This window comes from Culex pipiens, chromosome 2 (assembly GCF_016801865.2).
Source record: "Culex pipiens pallens isolate TS chromosome 2, TS_CPP_V2, whole genome shotgun sequence".
Lineage (NCBI taxonomy): Eukaryota > Metazoa > Arthropoda > Insecta > Diptera > Culicidae > Culex > Culex pipiens.
The window spans coordinates 130681375-130707959 of record NC_068938.1 but is presented as its reverse complement, the minus strand read 5'-3'; the positions used below and the strand labels follow the sequence as shown (position 1 = coordinate 130707959).

General features: G+C 36.8%; 1 protein-coding gene and 1 long non-coding RNA gene across 4 annotated transcripts in view; both read left to right on the top strand.

Annotated features, from left to right (window-relative positions):
• The window catches only part of LOC120415333 (calcium-transporting ATPase type 2C member 1), a 109886-nt gene that overhangs the window by 19351 nt on the left and 63950 nt on the right, over window positions 1–26585 (top strand). The gene's annotated exons all lie outside the window — the stretch shown is intronic.
• LOC128093139 (uncharacterized) overlaps window positions 2617–26585 on the top strand; it is a 49369-nt gene continuing 25400 nt past the window's right edge. Inside the window, exon 1 of the long non-coding RNA XR_008212263.1 lies at window positions 2617–4777. This is a non-coding gene — a long non-coding RNA (uncharacterized LOC128093139). The remainder of the gene's footprint in view (window positions 4778–26585) is intronic.

The following is a 26585-nucleotide window of genomic DNA, read 5'->3' as shown; positions in this document are numbered from 1 at the left end:
ATCGATTTGGTGTCTTCGGCAAAGTTCTAGGTATGGATACGGACTTCACTGGAAAAAAATAATACACGGTAAAAAAAATTAGGTGATTTTTTTATTTAACTTTTTGTCACTAAAACTTGATTTGCAAAAAAACACTATTTTTAATTTTTATTTTATTTTTTGACATGTTTTAGAGGACATAAAATGCCAACTTTTCAGAAATTTCCAGGTTGTGCAAAAAATCATTGACCTGATTTTTTCAAAAAATTGAAATTTTGGTCGCAAATATTTTTCAAGACTAACATTTTAAAAGGGCGTAATATTGAATGTTTGGCCCTTTTGAAATGTTAGTGTTAATTTGAAAATTTTGAAAATATTGTTTTCGAAAAGATCGGAAAATTTCTCAAATATTTGATATTTTAACATTGAAAATCGGACCATTAGTTGCTGACATTGAAAAAATGGTGGGCTGTTTGGGTGAGACTTAGAAAACATCAATTTTCCTGTTTTTAAACCTTTGCATTGCAATATCTTAGCAACTTAAGGTCGTATCAACAAAGTCCAAATCAGCAAAATATAGAGAATTTTCTCAGCTATTCAAAAATATTTTTGTCAAAAGTGGGCAAACATGTGCACTAATTTTAAAAAATGAAAAACTTCGACTATTTTCAAAAAAGTCATCTAAATATGGATTTAACTTGAAAACGGTGCACTTTATCAAAATTTCAGTAAAGTACTTTTTGATTGCAAATTTGATTTTACATCAAAAAATAAAGTTGAAAAATTTTTGCGACCAAAATTTCGTTTTTTTGAAAAAACTCGGTCAATGATTTTTTGCACAACCTGGAAATTTCTGAAAAGTTGGCATTTTATGTCCTCTAAAAAATATCAAAAAATAAAAAAATTAAAAATAGTGTTTTTTTGCAAATCAAGTTTTAGTGATAAAAAGTTAAATAAAAAATCACATAATTTTTTTTACCGTGTATTATTTTTTTCAGTGTAGCCCGTATCCATACCTACAACTTTGCCGAAGACACCAAATCGATCAAAAAATTCCTTCAAAAGATACAGATTTTTGTATTTTCACATATCATTTTTGTATGGACAGCTGCCAAATTTGTATGGAAAATTATATGGACAAATTAATGAGGCAAAATGGCTTCTTTGGGCATACCGAAGGCACCAAAAAAGTTTCAGACGGATTAAAAAATACAAAAAAATCGAATGACCGAAATCCTAGAGAACTGCTCAATTTTGAAAATAATATCTAAATTATTTGGAACAAATTTCCTCTGCTGCCATTTGTTGTTTTTTTTTCAACGATGATATCTTGGATATTTCTTTCAATTTGATGTTTCTTATATACTTTTATTTAAAATGCGATGAAAATAATAATTAACTAAGTGTATTAGTCATTTTATACTTCCCTCCACGTTGTCACAAAAACAAACCTTATCAAATATTTATCTGTCCCATTTGCCTTCTATTCCCGAGCGCCAGCTCAAGCGTAAAATCTGAATTAATGAAAGCTTTCAAATGTAATTTGCAAAGCTCTGACGACACATCGCACCATGTGCCACCCTCTGTATTAAGGGGGAGGGCACCACCACCTCCACAAATGTTGGTGTGCGCTTTTTCGCGAAATTGTGGCACTAACACGATTCGGCACACTTGACGTGTGCATCACCATCGTCATCTCCCGGCTCTGTGCACCTGGTGCTTTTGTGTAATAACGGGCCAGGTTGAGACTAAAATCGATAAAATGCTTTGTTTTCTGTAATTAAAAACCGCAGAGGTCCTAGAAAGGTGGCTTCTTCCCCCACCCTCCTACGCCACAGTCAGTGTGTGGCGCTAAATTACGTACAATTAGCCCTAATTGCTATTCATATTTGGAGAGATCGAAATTGTGGAATCTCTGGATGGGGACAGCACGTGTTGTCACGGAGTTGTAAATATTGTCAGTTGAAAAAAGATGTTTTTAGACACAGTTGGCCACGATAAGCATTTTAAACCCACTGCAGATGGTCGAGAGTAAAATGAGCTCGATTTGGATTGAGAGAATATCATTTATACCGAGAGTATAATGCTCTCGAATCACCATTTTACGGTCACCAACACATCATTGTGTCTTTTTCATTCCAAACTCATCAATGACGCATGGCCGATACCGTAAAAGCATAGACCTGTCAGGTCAAAGATTGCGGGATCAAATCCCGTCTTCAAATGTTTGGTTTTTTTTACGTGCGTGTTTATGAATCTGAGACTAAATTTTCAGTGAATTTGTAGTTTTTTTTAGTGATTACTTGAAAAATTTTGAGTATTTGTGAGTACTTTTGAGAATTCTTGAAGGTTGAACCAAGGGTTGAACTCTTTACACGCAACTGACTGTACCGGTGCAATGGTGATGGGAAAATTAGTACTTCCCGGCACATCTCCGACCCTCATCACCTCCTTGCTCCTCGTCCGCGGCGCGCCTGTAACGATCATGGTTGGTCAGTTTTTTCCACGGGGAGAGCGATAAGGAAGCGACAATTTTCCACCCAGCTTCACGTGTAGAACAATCGTTCGTTACTGACGTCGGGTGCTGCGCTTCGTTTTTTTATTAGACTTGATTTTCTACGGACGAAAAATGGAAGAGAAAATTGAGATAACATTAAATTACAGCGCAGGGTTGTAAAAAAACATGGAATTTATTATTACATTTAAAATTGTACTCTTCAGCTTATCACAATCAACCTCATTTTCCAAATTAAGAAATTACTAATTCAGTTATCCAACTGTGACGTCATTGCCCTTGGCAAACTGCATTGTCCTTATCCTGAAAACTAAAAAAAAATCGGAACGACATTCAAACTTTATGAGCGCCATATCGCCCTCACACTCACCCGCACGATGCATCAACTGTCAACTCCCCGGGTTGTCCTTAAAAATTGTGCCAAGTTTCGCTTCTTGGGGAAATGGATGGGGAAAAAGTGGAAAAATTGGACTCGGCGATAGCAAACGACGACTTTGGTCCTTCGGAGCAGCAGTTTTGCTTCTTTGTCACCAGCGCCATTTGAGCCAACGAGAACGGTCTTGAAAGTTTTCGCTCTCTTTTTTTTTTGCTTGCAGCTTTTTATTTTTCTATGGCCTGGGGCCTGGTTGCGAAGCGGTTTATAATGAAAAAGCACGGAGAGAAAATTTTAGCTCTCGTTATCTAGCCTTGGTTCTGAAGGACTTTCGTAAATGATGCGAAAATTTAGAGATATTTATCATCGCTGAATGGGGCTATCTAGCCCAGAATAAATTAATGACCGTTGCATTGCAATCTTATTTAAATAATCTTATCAAAGCTGAACCCAATCTGTCGTAATTGATGCATCTGAAACAAATGCAATGTTCGAGGTTAGATTACTCTTGAGTTCCATATTGAAAACGCATTTGCAGCAAATACAAATACCTTCTAATTGATGTTTGCGAGCAATTCTCTTAAGATTGAGCATTTTTTATACATTTTTTTTTTACTTTTTCATACAATTTTGACAGCTGTCCATACAAAAAGTAGAAGTCATGGCCATGCTTGAATTTGCTTCAAGATATTCAACATTGGACCGATGGTTGCTAAGATTCAACCTCTGAAAGAAAAGTCAAAATAGCGTCGAATTTTCAGTGACGAGAACATAATGAATATCCGTTCGATTTGCAATGTCAAAAAATAAAGCATAGTGAAATTTTCCGATCTTTCGAATAAAAATATTTTCAACTGTAACATTTGAAAAGTCCCAATTGTTTTTTCGACAACATCATTTTTTCATGTACTTTAAGTCACGATTTTTTCGCGAAATTGGCAACCCTGCCATATAATTTTTGACCAGAAAAAAATGCATTTATGTGAAATAAAAAGAGTGATAAAGTACATGATTTTTTTTTTTTTAGTTTTCAGAACATCTAAGAATTGAGGAAACAAAATCTTCGTAAAAAAATCTTTTTTCAGTACTATACATTTGAGTTCACAAAAAATCCAAATTATTTTTAACGAGTCTAAATATCAAAAAATCAAACCATCCACATTAACGACCCCCGGGTCTTTTGTGGTCTCTATTGCAAGTTTCTGCTCGAACCTACACAGAAAAAAATATGTAAATTTACACAGCACGTAATTACTGTTTCTTATGTAAACTCACTCAATGTAATGTTGAGATATGATGTAAAGCGCAAAAAGTCATGGAAATTACTCTAATGTAAATCTAAATCTAATGTAAATCATGAATCTAATGGAAACGTTGAGCATGGAAACTCAAATCTGATGAATTTCTATCCGTGTTCGGCTTCCTGTAAATTCCTATTTAATGCACCCAACTGGCAGTCGCATGATTGTGATGCATGGCGGCATGAAAGTATATCAGAATCTGCATGAAATCTGTCCTCATGCATTTTTTGCGATATAGGAGTATGACATTTTTGCCCGTTACCGACAATTATCGACAATACCGACGGCTTTTTGGTTGTATTTCACAAAAAAAACACTTAGCAGAACGAGGATTGAACCACCAACTTCTTGGTTATTGATCCGACACGCTACCACCGCGCCATGGACGCTTGATGAAAAGTGAGTGAAAGAGCACCAACATATGCTTCTCTTTGGAGTGTTGCTCGGGGACGGGCCAGCTTTATATGTGTTGGTGAGAACTGCAGATCGCTGAAATTTTTACACGCGGGCAAAAATGATCTACGGGCTTGCTGCAAAAAATGTTATAAAATATGACATTTTCTGCAGCAAATCCAATGTTGCAGATTTTGAGATATATTTTTCCTTTGGGTGTGTAAATCATATATCCAATGTATTTCTGCCAAACGTTGCCTTCAAAACTACCCGAACTAAAAATAGTTATATTTGGTTCTCTTTCTATCGCTCTCATACTTCGCTGGCCCACTGCCTGAGCCTCGACCTGAACAAGTTGATGCTTTAGCCGCTCGTTTATAAAATGCGAAGATGGCTCAGTCGGCAGCGGGTAGCAGCAGTAACACCGAACATCCTACCCGTCGTCCGTTCGATTCCAGTCCAGCATTATTCCATTTGGCCGTCGACGAGAAAGCGTCCCCTACCTGTGAAACATCTTTTTAAAATCAGATTTTCCTTTTGCTGCCCGCTTCAACCATTTTAAAATAGAACATAGGCCACACCCTTTTCCTACTGCAATCCAAGTCGAGCTTCTCATTCCCATTGGCCAATCAGAATTAGTTGCTTTGAACTAATGTAAATTGCTAAAGTAATGTAAATTCCAAAACTAATGTAAATTTTCAAAACTAATGTAAATTTCCAATAAATCTAATGTAAATTTCCAATGAACCTAATGTAAATATACATCATTTATCATGATACTTTTTGGTACATGATAAATAATGTAAATTTACAGGAATATTTTTTTCTGTGTAGGAGTCCGAAGGCTTGAATGGGGAGAGCACCCAAACCTCTTTCTACTCCAAGGAACCTTCCACCCCAGTGTTTGAACTGACGACCTTCGGATTGCGAGTCCAACCGCCGCCAGCGATTCCACCGGAGTAGGCTTGGTTTGGTGTGTTGTTTGTACTTATGGCATGGAGACGACTCCTACATCTGGAATGACTTAACGGCCTAACAACCAAGGCCGGGGCCGACATTTTACTTCCTCATCCGATGGAAGGTTGCAGCAGATGGGAATCGAACCCAGAATCATCCGCTTACGAGTCTAAATATGTTGAATGTTATTTTGAATGCTGGAAAATGCATTTCAAATTGTGTTCAGTCGATTCGAAAAAAATGTTGTTTTGTCCGTTGATTTTGGGGTGGAACCAGGGGGATGCTAAAGGCCGCCATCTTGGGTGATTGAGATTGATAACGCGCGCAAATTGCGCACAGTGAAAACAAAAAAAAAATCAATTAAATTTTTGTTATAAGAATTACTGTAATAAAAGTACAACTTTAAATGAGGTCATCGGCCCGATGTGTGCTTAATAATCCCAACTTAAGTAGTTTATTTTGCAAATAAATTGATAAAAATTCCCTCAAAAACATACACTAACTTTGAAACGTACATTGCGGTAAAATTTAACATAAAAACAATAATTACTTTGTTTTCATTTTATGCCTGCAGTTTTTGTACTTTTTTACAGTGCGCAGTTGCTTTGTTTTGGTTTCGTTACGAACAGCTGTTCTTTTGTGCCGGCGCCGTAATTGACAGCTCCCTTTTGTTCTGGTGCCGAAGTTGACAGCTGGTGTTGGCTACAGGTAAGCTGCCTGTAGTGAGATAAAAAGAAAGAGTGTAAAAAAATCATCAAATACTGATGAAAATCCATCAGTTTCTGATGTAATATTACATATTTTTTGACACCAAATTTGTCGTCGTTTCCGGATAAATAGTACCCTTATTTTTCTCAGTGTAGAAGACGGTAATTTTTACCGATTGCATACTGGATTTCGTCATGTTTATGTGATGATTATTCAAGCTGTTATTGTCAAAAACTCTAATAATTGGTACAAAGTAAAAAAAATCATGGTAATATTACATCTGGGAAGGAGTTCATTTTTAAATGAAAAAAAGTGTATTTTTTCCGCTGAAAATGTGTAATTTTACCACTTTTCTGGTGTAATGTTATTTTTTCAGTCTAAATTGAGGTAAAATTGGTAAAATCACATCACAAAAGAGGTAATATTCAACCTTCCAAAATTTGACCTTCCAAATTTACACAATTTTTACTGTGTAGTAGAACCAATTCCACCTGAACTAGATTCTCGACACCATGCAAGCAATTTCTCTGATGATTGCTTCAATCTCCACTGCAAACTACACAGAATGAAATTACACCACACAGAAAAAAAATGTTGATGCAAACTTGAGATTCGACGTAAACGGTTGAATCACACGTAAAATCATGTTTTTACGTATAATTTGTTACAAATTTACATTAAATTGCATTTAAATTTAAATGTTTAATGACGTGCAATAGTGTTACATCATAAGTGATGTAACATTCGGAAATATTTTTTTTTGTGTGTGCAGTTCCTGATGTAATATTACATATTTTTTGAAACAAAATCTGTAATCATTCTCTGATGAATATTACCATAATTTTTTGTCTGTGGAGGGGCCAAGGGTAGGAGATTTGAAAGAAAGGAAGTGTTGATGCATCCCTTTTTTAAGCGAATAAAGGGAATTCTCTGCAATATCTCTAACGACCGTTTGGCATCGTTTTTTAAAACAAATCGTGTATTCCTAATTGTAACGGGAAATTGAAAGCTGCTTACCTTTTATTGTGTGATGTCAGTAAATGATTCAATTTTCAAAATCTTATTATTTCGTGGAACAAACATCATTTTAGTGTTTTTTTTCTATTAACTTATTTTCCCCGTGCAACTCTCCAGAAATAAACGTGAAAACTATTTTCACCGGAGATTGGAAAACAAATTTCTTATGGCTGCCCACCTTTCCAACATCCATCACCAACCCTACCCCAAACCACCTCCAGTTCTTCAAGCTACTTGCTTGCACTTGGTTACCATCCTCCGGGAGAAGTCCAAATGTGCAGCATCACATTGCAATCGCCGCCGTCCGGGTTTCCTGGAACCTGTTGTGGCCAGGTTCGGTCTCGGTTGGAGAGGGGTAGTTGGCCACAAAGTGGGGTCGTAAACCAAAAAAGAGAGAGAAAGTGTGTACATAACAGTCCCAGGCAGCAAGAACCCGGTGCACAATCAAGGATTTCAACCGCACAGGACGGGACGGGTTGACAGTTTTAGCTCGGTGGTACTTTTTCATCTAAAACTCGCTGCTTCAAGCTGTCCCGAGATCCATTTGCAGCTGTTGTTAGACTGCGGGTTTTTGGAGCAGCAGCAGCAGCAGCAAGCAAAAAAGTAGCTATAAACTCAACGGTTTTCATGCGATACAGAACTAGAGAGGTGATAATGCGGTGCAGTCAGGCGAGTCCTGAGCGCAAGATGGGGTTCTTTGTGATGGAGACGACCCCCCCTAGAAAAGGTCGCGTCATGGCCAGACGCTCTCCAGATCGAATTACGAGCGAAGATATTGAATCCCGCAGGTCGCAAATCCGAAAAAGTCAATTTGTGCGTTTTTCACCCTTTGCATGCTTAGTTATTTTAAAAGTTGTCTGGAAACTTCTAAAAAAAGCCGTTTTGGCAACCCTGTTTAACTCTGTCAATGTCAAATCTAGTTTGTTTTGTTTTTGTGACGTTTGTTCGCAAATGGTTCAAACCTGTTCAAACTAAAATCGTTATATTTGACAGTTGCGCCGTGTTGCCAAATCGACTGTGTTGAGTTCTTGAAACTCTTTTCTGCCGACTCCTTTTGGAAACAATTCCCAAACAGAAGGGAGCAAGCTGTCGCGCCCGTAAAGTTTAATTAATCGAAGAAAGGCTGCCGTTGTTGTTGATCGATAGGGCGTCGTATATCCTTTCCCCCAAAGGGGGATAAGCCATGCCGGGTGCGTATCGAATCGCACTCACTAAGGCAAATCTACGACCTCTTTTTTGCTCCTGTCACTCAGCTACGAAATGACGTTGCATCCTTCACCGACGCTCTGTGGTTTTTCTGCTCGTGACATCGACGACTGACGAGGTCTACGTGAACTATGTGCCGTTGCTTCTGGTTTTGAGCACTATTTCAGCCCTTCGAATGTCACGTTGAATTGGGTTGAGAGGGATTGAAGGGAAATTGGAATTGACTCAAATGAAATTTCTATCAATGTCGCGAAAGGTGCAAGCGCTTGACGTAACACGCTTGCTTCCAACAAAGGAAATTTTCAAGTAATTAATCACACTGTTGGAACAAGTGCGAACACCTACATAACATTTTAAAAACCGTTGAAACGAAACCATTCATCCAATCGCAAAGTAGAACAGATGAATCCCGAAGAATGACGCCACAAGCCACGGAATCGTGCAACAGATGGCAGAGAAGGGGCCATTTGTTGGGAAGAATTTTGCGAACGTTTCACGAGAGCAAAAAAAAAAAAAAAGAATTATGGTGAGCACGGTTTAATAAAACGCGATTATTGATCGATTTTTCCATCATCATGCTTTTCTCTTCTGGCAACGCGAAGTAGAATTTATCTTACACTGTCAGTTAACATCGACGTCGGAGTGACGTGTAGAGCTTTGCTGGAATTGGGTCCAGTGGCAGGTGATGCCACGTGACTCTTAATTAACGAAATTGAAATTTGTTTTTGAATGAAGTACAAAACATTACATTGCACAGTGGTCCAGATCGCAAAATAAGTGGAAAATGGATTTTCCGAAAAATGTTGACGTTTTGGAGCTTTAATGTCTTCAGAAGAGTTGTTGAAAATGGAAAGGGGCAACTTTTGGTTTGGTTCAAAATTAGGGTGGTTCACGATTAGGGTGATTTTGAAAATATAACTTTTCAGGAATATTTTTGGGAATTTTTATGTCTTCTAAAAAGTTGTTGGGCTGGCCAATTCAAGCAACTTTGTCGAAGACACCAACATGTTATCTCGTAATCTACGCCTTCTATGACCAAATTTATAGAAAGCATCTGAGCAAACCTTCAAAAATCAGTTTTTGAGCGTGGCAATGCAGGGTTAACTTTTAGAGAAAAGTGATATTCGGAGCACTTTTAGAGCTCTAAAAAACGGACATTTTCATTTTTTGACATGTCAATTTGGACTTAAGGGTCAAAAGTTATAGCCATTTTAAGGTAAAAAAGATGCAAATTTAAATCTGGAAAAGGCGCAAGCCAAATTTTAAGCACCAGGTTGCATTTGAAAGAGGAGATCTAGCACTACAAACGCTGAAAAAATCTCAGTTGTGTTTTTCTTTAAACTAATTTTCAAGGGAAAACCATATGGGAATTCGAAAATTGTTAAAATATATGTTTTTCCATGTAATTTTGCCCGCTGAATCTGAATCTGCCCTCAGAATTGAGCCAAAGTGTCAACAAATCGATTTTTGGCCATATTTTGGGTTTCCATGTAATATTATCATTTAAACTCAAAATATGGCCAAAAATCGATTTGTTGACATTTTGTCTCAATTCAGAGGGCAGATTAAGATTCAGTGGGCACAATATCACTTTTCTCTAAAAGTTAACCCTGCATTGCCACACTTAAACTGATTTTTGAAGGTTTGCTCAGATGCTTTCTATAAATTTGGTCATAGAAGGCGTAGATTATGAGATAAAATGTTGGTGTCTTCGACAAAGTTGCTTGAATTGGCCAGCCCAACAACTTTTTAGAAGACATAAAAATTCCTAAAAATATTCCTGAAAAGTTAGATTTCAAAATCACCCTAATCGTGAACCATCCTAATTTTGAACCAAACCAAAAGTTGCCCCTTTCCATTTGCAACAACTCTTCTCAAGACACCAAAGCTCCAAAACGTCACAATTTTTCGGAAAATCCATTTTCCACTTAATTTTGCGATCTGGACCACTGTGTATTGGTCTCTTACAGGGTTGCCAGGTTTGAAATATATTTTGTTATAGTCGAAAAAAATCAATAAGTACCAAATAAACTTCCGGAGTCAAAGTCTTTTTAAAAGTTGGTGACATTTTGGCTTCAAAAGTTTAAAACATTTTAGCTTAAGTGCACATAACATTAAGTAGAGTTGCCAGATTTTCGATACCTTTGTTTGAAAGGCCTTTCAAATATTTACTTACCAAAAGAAGTATTTGTCGCCAAATTTTACAGATCCGGCCAATAAATTCTTCGTTGGAAAGGTCCTTTAAATGCCTACCCTCAATTTAGGTTCTAAAACATTTAGACAGTGTTGTCAGATCTAGAAATGTATAATGTTGCAATTACTTAATTACAATCAAAATTATTTCAATGAGACATTCAAATTAAGTTACCTACCAAAATGAGCCTTCTTACCGATGTCAATCAACACGAACGCCAGACTTTTTTTTTTCAATTAACGCCTGCTCACGCATTAATAAAAACACAACCATGCAAATTCAATTTCCCCTCTGCATTAATTAATGGTGTCTGTTGGTCGGTTTGTTCCACCACCCCCCACTCCGGAAGAAGACCACCGCCACCGGGAAAGGTCATCATCATCATCTGGAACCCCCGCGGGCGTGTTGCTTCCGCCGAGTGTGAGGCCTCGGCCGAGGTTTTTTGATGGAAGAAACAAAGAAACAAAAAAAAAGTTTAGCTCGTCACGCCAGACAGAGCGGGAGCATTCATTTCCCTACCAATCTCCATTTAGATTACTTTTGGGTCCTAGGATCTTTGTCGGGTTTTGGTTACACGTTGTTGCAGAAAGGGGTTGGAATTGTGGGGAAGAGATAATTTTCTGGATTTTTTAATGTTTTAAAAGTTGATGCATCACGCGTCTCCTCCATGTAAAGTTAGAACAGAGAGAAGCTCTTTCAATTTGAGGTGGGCAAAACCGCTCTTTTTAGGAGCCGCTCATTTTCGTTCGCTCATTAAAAAGAGCCGCTCTTTTGAACGGCTGTTTCGTTCTTTTAAAATATATGAATGAAACGGATATTTTGTAAGAACAATGTGATGTTTGTAGTCATTTCACAATGGAATTATATAAATTATTTGAAAAAAAAAAAAAATAACTAAAAACGAGAAGATGCCCTTGAAAACCATAGATATTAGCGGTCTCTATGTCAACATTTCTTCTCGAACCTAAACGTTTGAATAATTGAATGGCATCATGGCATCCAAACTTTATTCTAGGATTTTGGAGAAATTGCTATTAATTTTAAAATTGCGCTTAACTCTGCCAAAATTGAACTAAAGCTGATATTTAAATTTTCAATTTCAATTAGTTTTTTTTTATCAGAATTTAGCAGTTCTGTTCCATCAATTTATACTCCTTTGCAGGAAGGGTACATATTTCTTTAATGCTGATATTTTATTTGGAGAAAATATTCTGTTAACTCTTTCCTACATTCTGATTTGATCAATTAAGTTTATAAAGGCTGAAGTTTGTTCAGGCAAGAGGATTTAATTTATTTCCAAAACCTCAATCTATTTAGTAGATTTTTGGTAATTTTTGGTAAGCAATTCAAATGCTCAAATTTGTATTCGGGTAATACTTTAATGTACGATCAGTACAATGAAAAGTTATTTCATTTTGTTGAGAAAATCATTTATTTTTGAAATTTAAAAAAAAAGCTGAAAATATGAGCTTGAAAATTATTAAGTAGTTTTCAATGCTATTGCAATGCTATTGAAAGTCTTAAAATATATATTAATGAGAAAGTTGCTATGCACACCCTAATGAAATATGATAAGCTTTGAAAATTTCCGAAAATAGCCCCTCTTCAACCTGCCGTTCTTTATCCTAAAGTACCTACTCGAAAAAGTACACCAAGGGACAATGATGGGATAATTTTTTTATAAGCATTGAACAATTTTCAATTTGTTGGAAACTCAATCAATTATATTTATATTAAGTTTAAAAATTATTCTATCTTGGATCTGTTCTTTCAAAAGACCGGTGTTTAAAAAAGATTCGTTGTTCTTTTTTGTGAGCCGTGGTTCGTTCGCTCTTTTAAATGAACCGGCTCTTTGATGGAATGGAAATGTTCGATTTTTGACAATTCTTACCCACCATAATTTGAAAATTATTTAGGAGTCGCAGATTTTGTATTAGGCTGGTACAAATATTTAAAATATGTTTTTGTTAAGTTTATGTTACCACATTAGTGGTATATTTAATGAAATCACTCAATAAAAAACAGTTAAACTTAGAAAATCAAACTAGAAATAGAAGTTTATTCAATATTTTCTCCAAAACCTGTGTAAAACTATCTCCCGTTATGAAAATGTGTAGCGTGACATTATTTTACGACGAATCTTTAAGTGACACAGTAAAAAAATCATGGTAATATTGAGCAATTCCATGCCAAATAGGGAATCGGTTGTACCGGACCCTATCCGATTTCAATGAAACTTTGTAGACATGTTATCCTACGCTTATATAAGCCATTTTTGAAATCGATTTCCGTATTCAGTTTTTGAAAATTTTGACGCTTACAGCACTTAAAAAAACAGTTTCAGTAAATGATTTTTGTATTTTTTAAGGTGAGTTGCTCCATCCTGCATTTTTCGTGAGTCTTTTTGTAACGTCTTAAACTATCTTCACAAAAATTTTGAGCGAAAAAAAATCGTGGACTCCCCCTCAAATTTGACTTTTGAACTTAAAAATCAGAAAATCTCATAAAAGTGGCGTTTTTTCATTCAGTGTGTTTTTTTCGGAAAGCCCGTCAAATTTCCTACAAGTTTGTCTTTGACAACTTTTTGATACCATTCAACGGCTTCGAGATACAGAAATATTTAAATTCCGAATTACAAAAATATTTAAAACCCTCACGCCCTTCTCAAATGTCATTATCGAGTGAAACTGGCTCCATCAAAAACAAAAATTGCTTATATAAGCGTAGGATTACAAGTCTTCAAAGTTTCATTGAAATCGGAGAGGGTCGAGAAAAAAGTACCTAAAAAAATCCTGTTTTGGGCTGGAATTGCTCTATTGCATCTGGGAAGGGGTACATTTTTTAATGTCAGAAAAATGTGTTATTTAACCTCGGAAAATTTTGCCACTTTTCTGGTGTAATGTCACTCTTTCAGTCTAAATGGAGGTAAAAGTACATCATAAAAGAGGTAATATTCAACCTTCAGAAATTACAGCATTGAAATTTACACATTTTTTGCTGTGTACTTTAAGGGGCTTTATATATATTAAAATCGGTATTTGAAGATATTTGGATGCATCATTTCCGAGTTATAGCTATTTGAAGTTAGCAGTTTCAAAAAACGGGTGCCACGATATCTCAAAACTCCATTGACCAAATCGGCTCAAAATTTGGGCGAAGACTCGCTAAACCAGTCCTGTTTGTATGATCATGGCTGATTTTCAAAAGTAAAGATAAAAATATATGGATTTTTTTCAAATGCCAAATTCGGGCATATATCTTGAGATCACCCACAATTTCAGCCAATTTAATGTTCGATATTAGATTTTTTTTTCAACTTTAATTTATTTTAAGGAAATTTTTAATTACAAATTTACGACCAAATTTAACCATTTTTTATCATTCTATAGAAGAAAAAAATAGAAATGAGATCAAAATATGTTAGATTTTTTTGAACTTATTCCAAAACCTGCGATAAACTTAAGCCTAACTGATAAAAATGTCTATCCTTATTCCGACACTAAAATTGCTTAGAAATAGTTGAAAAATGTCTCATAAGCATGGCGTCATATATTGCTACACCCATTGATTATGCGTGACATTGTTTTGCAAAGTTAATTTGATTGATATTTTATATTGCTATGAATGGTATACCTTACAAATTGCATTTTTAGCTTAGATTTTTTTTTAATAAAGTGGTCAAACTTTTGAACGACTACATTAATCATTATACTTTCTAATCATTGTATCATTCAAAAGAAAAAGTTTACACGAAAAAATCGACCAAAACATAGAAAAAAACGTTACTTAATCCACCCTTAGGTGGTTGGCGCCTTCCTCACATTTAAAGGCTGCTATCGCTATCCAAAATGCAAAATGTGCGTAAATAACACTTAAGTGCTTATAACTTTTGATAGGGTTGCCAGATCTTCAATGATTTGGACGCATTGGAGAGCTCTTTTGCATGAGAGATCCGGACAACGTTTTCATTAACATATCTGAGATCCGGCCTCCAAAAAGCGTATAAATAACACTTACGTGCTTATAACTTTTGATAGGATAGTCAGATTTTCAATGTCTTGGACGCGTTGGAAAGGTCTTTTAAATACCTTTCTGAAAATGTATAGCATGACGGGCTTTCTTACAAAACCACCCTTTTTGCAATCTTCCGGACTTTTGCTGAAATCATTTTTTAAGCATAACTTTTGAAGTACTTAACTAAACTGCATAATTTTTAATAGCGACTTATGGGACCTCAAGACGGATCGAATGACGCCAAAACGGACAAAATCGGTTCAGCCAATGTCGAGATAATCGAGTGAGAATTTTTTGATCAACATCCCACCACACACACAGACATTTGCTCAGAATTTGATTCTGAGTCGATAGGTATACACTCAACCCCCGGTGGTTGGTGACTTTTTCGTTTGACACTTTTTTAGTTTGTACCCCGCTGGTTGGTCAAAGTCAAACTAAAAAGTGACGAACTGTCACTTTTTACACGGCGCTCACGCACACTATCAAAACAAACGTTTGATAGTGTGTGTGAACTCCGTGTAAAAGGGGTGTCAAACTAAAAAGTGACCCCGTTTGTTTGACAACAGTTGGTGTCAAACCATCGGGGTTTGAGTGTACATGAAGGTGGGTCTAGGAGGTCTAATTGAGAAGTTCATTTTTCGAGTGATTTTATAGCCTTTCCTCACGGTTACAACTCAATAAACGCTTCAACATTACCTTGTCAAGGCGATTCGTCACTGCCACATCCTAACCCGCGGAGATTTTGGGCTCCCGTTTTAAGGGACCAATCTCTGCAAACATTGTTATCAACCGTGCAACAACTCTGCTGGATGCTGGTCTAATTTACGAAAAGCCGGTGGCGCCTTTTTCGGGCCTTGTATTAGAGTCGAGTGCAAACAGCCTTTCCATCAAGTGCAGACAACTCTCGTAGTTGGTGATGATGACCATCGAGTTCTGTTCGTGTTCATGGCGCGAGAGAAAAAATACCCCGACAGACAGTAGGACAACGAACTACACAAAACAAACATCAAGTGGCGAAATTACAACAATGGCCGGAAGGATCTATTAGTTAATAGCATTTATGTAAATGACTTTCGAACAACGACGAGCGAGAGATCCACAAAAAGGAGCGAGGAGTTAAATAGCACATTAAATTTTCAAACGAGAACTGCTTCAACGTGTGCTTCCATTTTGTCCCAAAAGTGGTCCTTTTCGTCTATAATGAACAAACGGACCGGGGGTGTTCTGCTGATCCTGCGGGGTACAGCCTCCAAGTCGCACCAAGTGTGTTGTCACGAGATACCGCGCCACGTTGGTAGTCCTGGATGAACAGTACACTCAAGTTAGGGTTGTCAAACCCTATTGCATAGAAAAACCCACAAAATAAAACCAACAAAAAAGTTTGCTTCCGAGAATCGAACCAGACCTCTTCGATTGCTATTCCAACACCTTACCGCTGTACCAAGACAGCTTGACGAAAACGAAAGGCAGAAATGTCAAAGCTCAAGCTGAATTGCTGAAAATGCTTAAGGCTCTGAAAGGCATCATTCCAGATCGGCCTTTAGGCGGCCATGTTTGTTTTAGAAAAACATACAAATCTTGACTCAGAATATATCAATCAAAAAATGGTTTTCTGTGTGTTGTTTGTAGAAGCATTTTGCATATCGTGATTATTTCTGGATCCTGAATTCAGAGCCATCATTGACAGACATTGCCCCAAGACTCCATCTTAAACCTTTGCATAGAATCCCTCTTTCGAGTGTAGTACACGCTGACAGAGTCTCGCACACACTTGTTGGGCGACACGACTGCTGTACTACACGAGAACCAGGTCCTTTTCACACACAGCAAGCCGGCCCCCGTCAAGGACCTGCAGTTGGTGGGCAGAGTAGCACCGAGTTGCGCTTTATCTGCCACATTAATCTCTCTTCAGCGGCTTCAACGTGTGTGTGCTTGTGTGTGGGAATGTATGTGGCGGGACTTGGAGGGTTGGGGAGCTTAAAGTTCGTGCCTAGTAATACGTTGGTCCTGTTTCTCGTGGCGACCTGTGTGGTGGAATTGTGTGTGTGTGTTGTGAATTGCCATCAACGCTACCCGGTGTTCATGGATTGAAGCCTTGTCGGCGTTACCGTGAATATGTGTTGATTTGAATTGAAAACATTTTTTTTGAATTAATAAGGTTTTAAGATTTTCTCGCAGCTCTCCGTTACTAAGAAAAGCGTATTTTGACAATAACGGCGCCGACCTGGTCAGATTATATAGATTTCAGAAAAGAGAACATTGAGATCTTGGCCAACAACGGCGCTGGTCTTGCCGGATAACAGTTTTCAAATAGGATTTTTTGTAACTTTATCCGGTCTTCAGGAGAATTGCATTCACTGTGGTAAATCTTACAAATTTGGTGATTGACCACATCCAGGAATGTTTCAAGTGCTCTGTGATTTGTCTTGTTTAGCCGAGCATATTTACATTTTTCAAAACTATTTTTTTTTCAATTCTGTAAAAGATCAACAAAGCTTCCGACGCCGTGCCTCTCGAGCTGAAATGCTATAATTTGAACTTTGATAACTCAGAAAGCAAAAATATTGAACTTCCCTCCACCTTACGGTTAATCCAACTTGAAATATAATACGTGCGATGTACGAACAACCCCATACGCGTGAGCTCTACGTAACATCGAGAGGCTCTGTTGCTTCCCCTTGCGTTTTTTGGTCTCCCCCTCCAGCAGCCTTGCTGGACAGAAGAGCTTTTCAGGATGACTGATACTGACAGTTACTGGTTGACATTTTGGCAGCCTGTTGTTCAGTGTTGGGGGTTGAGAGATTTTCACAAATTTATGACTTGTTTTTTTTCTCGTCCTCAGCTTAGTGGTAATTGTGAAATATTGGATTAGGGATTTCATGTTTGTAATTGAAAGAAAGTTGCTAACAGTAGAAGCTTCCAACTTTGGGCAACAGGCTGGAAGTTTTCCTCTGGGACCTGCAAATGGTTGCTGCCCGGTCGTTTGTAACTGTCTGGCTGCCGGTGATGATAATGATCACGAACAGGGACGAACGATGGACGTGTGTTTTGTGAGAAAACGTTCTATGTTTTCACTTGGTTTTTCCCATGGGGAAAAAAGTAGCAATTCTGTTCAAGATGAAGGGTTGGTTGACCTAATTTGGTATCTTTTAGCTTTTCTATTCTGATCCTTGAAAAAAATGTCAATCTAGAAGCTTTTAGTCGAATTATCGGCAAAAGTTTGCGAATTCCAAACGTGACTTTCCGTCAAACCATCCACCTCTGAAAAACGAGAAACAAAGACTTTTTGCTGGCACCACGTTATGATAATGTTACATCCCAGTGAAAAACTGCTGTAAACTTCAAACAGCTGCAGTATTCTGCCTTGTTTGTGTACATAAAGTATCGCTGTCGCACCTCCTTTGATATTGTTGTTACGCCTTTTACCAGGACGACTAAAAATATATTTTTTTCAGTTGCAACAGGTAATGCATAAATAAAAGTAACTTTGTAAGTTACCACACCGCACAAAGCTATCGATCGATCCTCCACAAAGCATTGCTACTAATGAGTGACGTGTTACATACACGTGTCATTTCCCCATGCTATTGATGAATCTTTAATGTTCTGCTTCAGGCGTAATTTCTCCATGTCATATACATATTGATTTTATGTTTTATTTCTGTAGTGATTACGGTTGTTGCAGTAACACACTTATGATATAAAAAAGTTCAATCAGCTGTATTGGAAATTATCGTTTAATGAACTGTTGTTAGGTTACACCCAAACGAAAAGCCTCTGACAGTTTACGGTACTTTGTTGATTGGACTGCTGGTTTCTGAGATACAGCATCATGCCTCACCCTTGTAGCACGGACGAACGGACATGACACCAGGAACAAATTTTCTTCAAATTTTTGAAGTAAACTATCACATTCATTCAGCATTATTTTGACATTAAGTTTGTCTTTATGATTCTATGTAATTTATCATGGATACTAAAATTGCCAAAAAAAAAAGATAGAAATTGTATTTTTAATATTAATTCATACGACCATTTCAAAAAATGCCCATGAATTTACATCAAAAGTTGCAACCGACGTGATTCTAACCCAGCACCAACAGTAAGGACTGGCGCCTTAGCCCGCTCGGCCATCAGACCGATGATGAATGGGAAAGATAAACGCAGCTTGACTTTTTTTTAAGTTTCCCATACTGATGGGATACATATTTCAGGGTGTAATACAGTCCGGACTCGATTAACAGAAGGCCTCGGTAAAATTTCACATCGGATAATCGAATCACGAAAAACATTTTTTTTTGTTATTTTATTTTTGATTGTTGAGCTTCAGTATGAGCATGACCATGATCATGAGCATGAGAGACCACCCATGGTTGCCCCTCCGTTGCTGAACAGAACCGTAATATCCTTTCAGCACTACTGATTATAGGCTTTGACGATCTAGTGGTGTTTCCCTTATCAACAGCATGTATGAATGCGCTGAAAAGATAAAACACCATGATTGCTAAAACTAGATCAGTTGCGAATAGGTAACAGTCATTGGCCACCAACGGCGCCCGCCATGTCAGTTTGTAGATCTCGATTTTTAAGGGACGGGAACGATCCTATGGAGAGGGTTTGACACACAAACAGTCGACGTCGAGCCCTCCGAGCTACGGAGCTATGGAAAGGTCTTTTTCAAAAAAAAAAAAAAAAAACGCTCGCGCACCACATAACTTTCTTGCTGAATCAAAAAAATTTTGTTACGTTTTGATTGTTGAGCGTCAGTATGACCCCCAAACTGCTGTAAAGTGATTTAGAACTTTTAAATCCAAGATGGCAAATGCATTTTTTGATTTAAGAGCGAGTCCACGAACAGGGCATACCCCTTTGTATGGGACGTCGTTTGTACCTCACCAATCTGCCTGAAATTTTCAGGGGTTGTTTGTACATATAAAACTAGCATCTGGCCAAAATATGAGCACTCTAGATCAACGGGAAGTGGGGCAAATCGGGACACAAAGTTTGAAGGTTCAAAAACGTAAAAAATCTTAAAAAGGCTATAACTTAGGCAAAATTCAATTTAATTTCAAAATTCAAAATGCATCTTGAAGGGCTTCAAAAATGCAGCAAAATGCAGGGTAGAGCATCCCAATTGATTAATTATAAAGGGAGTTATTGGCATTTTAGTGAAAAAAAGGATAATTTTCAAACTCAAATAAAAAAGTGTTCCATCCAGATATCAACTCGGATCGACCTGCAGCTTGTAGGGGACATCTGGGACTACCATCTGAGACTGAGACCGCTTTGGGTAAGGCAGTTTAACATATGGAATAGACACTTTTACTTTTAGTGAATTTTTTGGTAGTAAATTTTTGCTCGGAAGACCTCTTAGATCCCATTTTATGGTGATAATTTTATCATATTCGTGTTTCTTTGTACAACTTGTTTCATGTGGCTTTGACATGATATTGAACATATTTTGAAGAATCCGATGATTCTGAATTTAAAAAATTTTAGATATTATATAATTACGAAGATTTGGCTGGATCTAGAAGTTTTTGATTATTCTAGCATTGTTCAAAAAATCCGATTGTTCTGAGGATTCTGAACAATCTGGAAGCACCTATGATATTGAGTATTTCTTTTTTCGATTTTTGAAGGTTGTGTTACGGGACTTTAGAAGAATCTGAAGGATCGCTAAATGAAATTCGAATGCTAACAATTATATTTTAAATTAGATTCTCTTGTCAAAGCACAATATTACACAATTATCACTTGTAGCACCAACGGGGTCAAAACTTACGCGAAGCACCAAGGGGGTCAAAAAAGTTGGAAATGCAACTTCATCCGGCTGTATCTCGGCGAAAACTCATCCGATTTGGATGATTCTTGTTGCATTCGATCCGGAAGAATGTGTCAAGAATCACTTCCAACAGATGCGTCTAACTAAAGTTATAATAAAAAAGGCATTTCCAACTTTTTTCCAAGGGCTGTATGAGCCGGTGAAAATGCATTTCCAACTTTTTTGACCCCGTTGGGGCTACAAGTGTTATAAATATCAGAAATATCTTCTTTTTTATGCACTAAACTAATTCGTACGTGCTTCCGAATATGAGTTCAAATTAAAAACTAATTATTCTCTTCCATGTTTATGCCCATTTGACGTTTTTTTCTTCCAACATGCATTCAAACATTTTTTTTCTGTTGATTTCCACCGTTTTGCATCATAAAGCACGAACTCTCCACGGATCGGTTTGAACAGCGCGCGTTTGGAGACCACAAAGGACCCCCACGAGGGAGCGGTTAAGTGAAATACTTGCTGGGTGGAGAGGGGCTGGAATAAGCGTGAAATTGGAAATATTTTCCAGTTATTTTCACTCCATATCCGGCGGCAATTTTGGCATCGCTGACGATTGTATAAACAGCCGGGAAATGCTATTTCGGACTGGATTTAGGCCCCGGAAATCAGCAGCGGCAGTAGTGGGAAGTCCTACAATAAGCGCTGTCAAACGGAAATGTTGGAATGCACTAATGGCTAACTTGGGCAAACATTTGTGCATTAAAGTGTGTTTGCGGGTGCGTTTTAGGGATTTGGTCAATAGTTGTGGAAGTTTGTTTAATAGTTGCAATTTTGTGCGGATGATTTATTGACTGAACCGGACTGACCGGAAACATTTTTTTTTGTTTTTGCTTGCGTTCACGCAATCCCAATGATTTGAGATGTTTTGAGATTTATCTAGATTATTTTGATTATTTTATCAAGGTTTTTAAATTTTTAAAATTAGTTTTCAACCACACTTGATTTAAATACTTGAATGATCAATTCAAATAATTCAAATTATGTTGCAAACCATTCCACTCACAGATATACACAATTTATCAGTTGAAGCACACCACAGCCCTTTAAATGACAAAAAGAGCACAAATTTGTGGGAATCACTCGAGCGTTAGTGGAGTGGCATAAAATTGAACATTTGATTGATGTCCTGATCTGCCTGAGTATCAACTCATCAAGGGTAGTTGGACCTATATTGATTTAAAGAGTTACCTTTTTTGTGTATTTCGTTTTAATGATAAATGTCAATAATAATTAATTACTTTATGCTAATGCACTGGAGAAGCGAAATTTATTCCTGAATTCTTTAAAATAGACTATCAAACAGCGATTGCACTCTACGTTCAGCGTGCGCTCGGTAGATATTGACATTTGCACCATCACTCAACCGTAACTTGTCGCACGTGTCTCATTTTTCAATTAATTCGAGTGCATTTTTTCGACTGGTGCATCCACCGTCAGAGTTCAATGGCGTCCCACACCATTTTATCGATCGCTTTTTCGAGCAGAGAAAGTTTTTCATTCTGGGCTGTCCTGTGACCTAACAAAGCGTGCACCTGACCACACGAGAGATTCCGGTCCAGGCTTTGTGGCCGTTTTAGACTCTTATCTTTTGGGGAGAGGTCCATGTGGTGGTGGGGTTGGATAGTTTTTTGATCCATCTCTCTGTGTGTGAACCGACTCCATATGGTGCCGCTTAATACCTTGTTCGATGAACACGATTCACCAAAATGGGTTTGTTGGGGGATGCGTTTAATGTTCAACTCCTTGCTTCCTGGAACGTGGTGAAATAGTTTGGTTGTGGGAGGCAAAATTCAATGGTAAGTGGACAGGTGGATAACATGACAGTGTATACGAGATTTACACGTGGAATTTATGGGAGATGTGGGTAGGCTAAAGCTAAACTTTTGGCCTGGTGACCAAGAATTTAACGAATCTATAAAACTAATTTTCAAAAAGAATTTGAGGAATCTTTAAAATCAAGAATTTGTTGCAAAATCAATTCCACCGAATTTAAAGATTATTATTATTAGTTTTATTAAAGACACTTTACCATTGCAATGGCATTCGTGTCGTATTTTTGAATATACAGAATTCTAATTCGGTTTCTAAATCTGTTCTTTAAACTTTGTAAGAGTAAGAAATTTTATAACATTTTTTTCATTCTCGTTGAAGTTTGCTAAAATTGTCTCTAATGTTAATTTAAAGATTTATTTTATTAAAATTGTATGACCTACGGAATTCTAGGAATTAGTGTAGTTAAGATACACAAGTGCAACAAGTGCAGTTTATGAATGTGATCTCCTAAGTATAAGGACTCCAATCGTAGTTACATGTCTTGGTATTATTGGTAAATTTTAGGATTCTGTGGTATTTCTGAATTTAGGAATCTAAGTGATCTAACGAATCCATTATTTTTTTATGAACCTGAGAAATCTTAACAATCTTGAAAATCAATGGGATCTAGAAGTTGTTTTAACAATTCTTAAGAATAACTTATTTAAGCTATCTATGGTTCCATTGATTTCACTTATTGTTTAAAACTTCAATCTTGGGTTTTTTTTAAAGAATCTTTAAACTATTTTTTTAATGATTCTTAAGAATCATTAGAATGTTAGATATCTATAAATCTTGAAAATATTTGGAATCTAAGAATCTGATATCAGCCACAGTACCAAAAATTGGGCCTCGGCAAACGTGAAGATAAAGAGCAGGGTTTTGTAGTAAAAAGGTACTGTGAACGGATAGTTGGGTACTAAAGGCCTATGTCAATTTTTATGTACAACGTTAAAAAACACGATTAAAAACCATTTCTGATCACTTTTTTTCATTTTAATGCAAAATTTTTTTTTGACAAGACAACATTTTTTCGATGGATTAACTATGGTCCCCTTGGAACGAGCTGTCAAGTGGGAGCTTTTCTGTCAAGAAGGACCGCGAGATTAATTTTTCAAAATTGATTTAAAAATCCATTTTAAACTCTTTGTGGTCGTACAAAGGGTCATTGTACTCAGAAAAATAAGTTTTATCGCTGTAAACAATAATATCAGCAATCTAAGCTTCATTTTAGGACCCAATTCAAGACATTATCAAGAGTACTCATGGGTTCATTTTCCAAAAAGTTCACCCTAAAAAATGCATCGGTATTGAAAGTCGAACCCAAGGCCACCATGGAACTAAAATAGAACATAGAACTTTCCTCTAATTTCAATTTGGTAGGTCTTTACGCTCGGCCTTCTACTTCGGATGTAACATCATTGGAATTCACGGGAAAAATTTTAAATAGGAAATTTTATCTAGAACAAGCATGCAGCAAAATATTTGTTTTTGTGCTAAACCCATCTATTTGATTATATATTTATTAATTTTCATGAATTTGTTTTGTTATATATTTATTTAGAAACCAAGGATTGCTTAGATTCCCAATGTTTATAGGATTCTTCAGATTATTAAGTTGCTTGAAATCGATAAGTTGTTTAAGAGGCAGTATTTGTAAATTCTGCTCGGTTTGTTCTAGAGGTCGTATCGAGGTGCTCCGATTTGGATGAAACTTTCAGCGTTTGTTTGTCTATACATGCGTTGAACTCATGCCAAATATAAGCCCTCTACGACAAAGGGAAGTGGGGTAAAACGGGCTTTGAGGTTTGAGGTCCAAAAAACCTAAATTTTTTAAAAATTGCTCGCATTTCCGTAAAATTTCATCAATTCCAACTCTCTTAGTTGCATTCGAAAGGTCTTTTGAAGTACTTCAAAATGTGCTATAGACATTCAGGATTGGTTTGACTTTTTCTCATAGCTTTTGCAAATTACTGTTAAGAATTGATTTTTATAAAACCATAATATCTTTTTGCAACAGCCTCCGACATCTTTACTCCCATAGGTCAAAAGTTAGGTAGTTTCATGGATTATAAGCCTACGGTATTAACTTTTTGGCCAATCGCAGTTTTTCTCATCGTTTTCGATTTTTCCATAAGACTGGTACAAATATTTTTAAAAGTTTTTGATTAGAAAGATTACTCGATCATTTAGATGCCTAAATCCATTTTCCATAGAGTCCTCAGATTTCCTTAAATACTGAGATTCCTAATCTAAGATAGGCTGGGATCTAACGTTTCAATCATGGTCCTAAACCAACCATATTAAATGTGAGATAATAAGGAATTTATTGAACCTTATTATACGGAATAATCTAGGTTAGCTTAGAAATGTATGGCATCCTGGGTTTGTAAGCTGTCTAAGAATTCTGTAAAACGTATTTTGGGTTATTCAAGAAATCTTAAGAATCTTTAGAATCTAAGAAATCTTGGGTATAATCATCATCTTAAGAATCTTAAAAAATAGCTTTCCATGGAATATTATGTTAGGAATCTTATCAATGAAAAGTGAAGTGTCTTATTTTCTCGAAAATCTGAGGAACCTATGGAAGCCTTGGAATTTCAGGGATCTGAAGAAACATGGTAACTTATGAATGAATGAATGAATGAAGAAACATGGTAACTTATGAATTTCTAGAAGGTCCTATCTAATAAATCTCAGTATTTTGAGTATTTTTATGAGACTGTATTTTATGTAACCAAGCAATTCAATCTTATAAGGTATAATGTTAGGAATGCAAGGAAGCCAAATTATGAAATCTTAAACATATTAAATATCTAACGAAATTTAGTAATCCAACAAAATCAAATTTAGGAATATTGATAATCTTATGGCTTTTGAGGACTTCGGAAATCGTAGGTTCTTAAGATAGCGTTCTAAGGAATTTTAAGGATGAAATCTAACGTATTTCACGTATCAACAGATTACAATCTTATGGTTCAGAGAAATCTTTAAAATCTAAAAAAATAAATGAATTTGAAAAAAAAAATTAATCAAAAGAATCTTTAGTTTCTTTGGAATTCAAGTGATCCGATGTATCAAAGATATCGGAATATTCTAAGGGATGGTGACTCACGTTTCTTAACGAATACTTTATTAGGAATTCTAAGGGTTTTTTTTAAATCCTAACGTATAAAAATGTGAGGTTGGGTCGATAATTATCGCATTATCGATAGTTAATATAAAATTCAAAATTAAATTGCTTGAAGAATTCAAGAATGCTTATTCTTAAGCTGTATTTAACGTTTTCATAAATATAGTGCATTTTAAAAGAAGGATAAAATGCCTTCCATTGTTTACTTTCCTCCAACAATCAATCAATCAACCTCAGCATCCAATTACCCCAACTAACCTTATCCTGTTCAAACGCTGCTGGATGGGAATAGCTTGAAACTGGTATCCGTTCTTTATGTTTGTGTTTGCCATCACCAGATTAAATCACCACCACAACCCTTTTTCTCTTCGTATGTGTGTGGTGTGGCGGATCCATTGTTTGTTATGTTGAAGGATTTCACCACCACCACACCACTTTTTCAAACCCACTGTGGGAAATCTTTGTGGGCTTTCCGTGCTAATCTTGCGGTGTTGAATCACACACCATTGATGCTGGTTATTTTGGGCGGTGGAATGGGTTTTCGATATTTGTGCACAATAGACTTGATATATTTCGAATGGTGCTCTGATTTTATTGTTTCCAGAATGGCCACTCGAATTGGAATGTGTGGATTGGTGGATGCTCTATTTTGTGTCACTTGTTAGTGCTGAAGTAGTTTCTATACGAGGGTTGTGCTCTTTATGTGAGTGCAAAATCGTCGGACTTAGAAATTTCATAGACTTTTTGTAGGATTTTTGAGAAACATTTATCAAACAAGTCTAATTGCCAATTTGCGTGGAAAATATCTTTACGACACCAACCTCCCTGTCTAGAGTCAATACAATCTGAGCCGATAAGTACCGCTCTAAGCTCTGTGAAGTCTGAAGTGTTTACTGACGGTTCCGTCAGCCGTCAATTACCTCGTTCCGGAATCGCTGATAAGCGAGCTCGCGGGTTGATAACAAATCAGCAGGCGACCTCTTTCATCTGCCCGGGAAACTCTGTTTGAGAGAGAAGAACGCGCTAATTACGGCACTCAATCCGTCACTCGAATGAAGTTACCGACGTGGAAGTATATTGAGCTGCTTCCGGCGCTGCCATTTCCGGTTTTAGAAGGGTGAGAAAGTTTTCCTTTGCG